Raw genomic sequence first — 2799 nt, 5'->3', positions numbered from 1 at the left:
TATATATATATATATTATATATATAACTGAAATTTAAAACGTTTAACCATTTCATTTTTAGATTTTTTTTGTGCGTGTGATACGCTATAATAAATGTTCTGTACATACCCATTTCGCTTGTACAAAATACTTTATTCAAATTTCTTTGAGGATGGCACAAATAGTTCTAGAAAATCCTTTGAAAATAAAAGAAAAATATATGTACGTTTAAAGGAGGATATAACATAATTATATTTGTTTATATTTCAGTGTATACAAATACAAAAAGACATGAATCATTAATTTTGGTAAACACAAATGTAGCATGGCAATTATTTTATTTGAATCATACGTATGGCTTGTTGATATATTTAAATGCACCGATATTGTGTCATCGACGCAGACTGAAGAAACAATGCTCACAATGTTAAACTGAATTCCACGTTTAAATATTCGGGTTATTTTGAAACAAAAGACATATGTTTGCTTGCTTCATGCTCTTGCTTGATAGGACTAAGATCATCCCAGATTAATGGTCCCAAAGACGTCATCATACGTAGAGCCGACTAAATCCGACAGTGCTCACCATCACTGGCTGTCGCGCGCCAGCTTCTCTGCATGCTCAAAGGTGACATCAAGCCTCTGGAGAATATTTCTTCATCACGTCCAATCTTCTGATGTGAGGCCTACTACGAGGCCTCTTCCAGCCAGCAACTGCTGTGTCGAATGAGGGTAAAGCCCTAACAGAATGATCTATTTCGAGATGGATGACATGTCCCTACCAGTGTATGCGAAGTATATCTATGAGCACGGAAGCGTGATGAATTAAATCATCATCTCCCGTCACTGGAGGTCATTTGTCACTACCTGATGCGTCTACAGAGGAGCTCAACTCGGCGATATCGAGCAATGATTGCTGGCTGCCACACACTCGCTGGAGTTGCGAGTGGACCCAACCCTCATCAAGTACCATTCCTCTCTCACTCCTGTCTCCATGATCCCAGCATCGCCGCGACATTCGAGTGCTCTATCACCAATCGCTTAAGCGCTTTGGTCGAGAATGAGCCTCAAAAGTGGGAGATTTCAAATCTTGGGTCAACAATTCTACATGGGATATCCTGGTAAACTCAGGACCGCTTCCCAAGCGGCTCTGGATTTCACTTCGGACATGAGAGACAATCAACCGCTGCTGTAAGGTACGCATGTGTGACGACATGCATGAGTACCGCCGGTTCAACCAGATACAAATGTGTAGACTTATTACATAGGTCCTGATTTTCAAGTGCTCAGTGTATTAGAGGCGAAAGAGACTTTGTATAATGTAAGCATCTATCCCACTTAATTCATCCAGGCGTTCTGATGCATGTACTCAACTGCCAGATTAACAGGCGATGGAAAAAAATGGACACAAAGAAACGTTTGTAATAGACTCGAATTGGCAAACAAGGAAAAGGAATAAAATATCATACACACACATATAGGCATCGCAATCAAATCCAAGCAAATATTTCAGAATGCCACATACTTAGAACATATTTGTTGCACTCTTTACCATGTAATATGCCACTTTTTCTCAGTAGTTAATCTAGAACGCCTGATAGTCGTACTTCTCTTCTAATATTATATGCTTCAATATAGTACTAATATAATAGACTTGTCATTATTCCAATGAAATTATCTGATTCCAGATAACCCTTCTAATGAAGTTATTTGTCATTGCCCCGCATATTTTAAATCAAAAGCATTCAGATTTATGCACATGAGCATCAGATTGGCGCAATCATATTTGTGAAACGAATAATAAACTTGCTCTTCAGTTATCTGTAATACACTGAGTTAGGTTAAATAAAAATCCCATACATACAACAGACCCATTTCGACATCCTTCGATATACACCGCGTTTTAAACACAAGATATCCCCAGTAGATATTATCTCCGAACTGATACTATACTAGACTTGCTTTTGTGATGTATTTAAGTTCAGTATGATACATAATTGACTATTTTAATGTAAAACTATTTCTGCACTGTCTCACCACAAAGTGTATCATGCTGACTCTGCCCGGGATTTATATCAATGGCGCCCAAGTGTGAGAATAACTTAGTCACATATGTTACTTAATGAAATTCAGTTAACTTGAATTCAGTTGTTCGTAAAACAACTGAATCGTCATCGTTCAATGGAGGAGATCAAATATATATTTGTGAATAGGATGCGTGGGGAGTGCGCTCGTATGCGTGTGATTCATTTAATTGGCAAGAAGACCAAATTCTGAAGAGGACAATACAAGTTATTCAGATCCATATAGATAAAATAATTATGCTAAAGAGATTTATTAGTTTTTTAAATTTTTTTATCTAAGAAACATATTTTATGTATATAAATCTTTAAATGCAATAGAATATATTTCAAAAGTAATTCACGCGATTCCGAATAGGAAAATTAGATTTAAATATACGAATAGAGATAAGGGACCATAGAATAAACAAAAAATTTCTAAAGTGTAAAAAGAGCAAGAAAAACAAAGGGGTTACACATAGCAATAAATGCTGGAAAAAACCAACGTCGATTGATAGAGATAAGAAAACTAGCAGACAGACGCCCAGTATACTATTCCGACCGTCTATGATTGTTAAGTACACCAAATCTGGCAGATGAATGTGTAGAAAGTAAGAACCCAATTAAATGATGTATAGAATATTATACCTGATAAATGATATATACATATATGTATATATACATATATACGTATATATATATGTGTATATATATATGCATACACACATACATACATACATACATATGTGTATATATATAT

At 35.8% G+C, this 2799-nt stretch overlaps 1 protein-coding gene across 5 annotated transcripts in view; it reads right to left on the bottom strand.

Moving 5' to 3' along the window:
• LOC106876592 (neuropeptide F receptor) overlaps nt 1-2799 on the bottom strand; it is a 383847-nt gene that overhangs the window by 227665 nt on the left and 153383 nt on the right. For all 5 annotated transcript variants that reach the window (XR_008266469.1, XM_052975483.1, XM_052975499.1 and 2 more), the window contains exon 3: nt 109-176. The gene's annotated coding sequence lies outside the window, so the exon portion shown is untranslated. The remainder of the gene's footprint in view (nt 1-108; nt 177-2799) is intronic.

The sequence above is a fragment of the Octopus bimaculoides genome, chromosome 2 (genome assembly GCF_001194135.2).
Source record: "Octopus bimaculoides isolate UCB-OBI-ISO-001 chromosome 2, ASM119413v2, whole genome shotgun sequence".
In the NCBI taxonomy this organism is placed as follows: Eukaryota; Metazoa; Mollusca; class Cephalopoda; order Octopoda; family Octopodidae; genus Octopus; species Octopus bimaculoides.
Note: the sequence above shows the minus strand (reverse complement) of the source record. Positions and strands in the feature narration are given on the sequence as shown.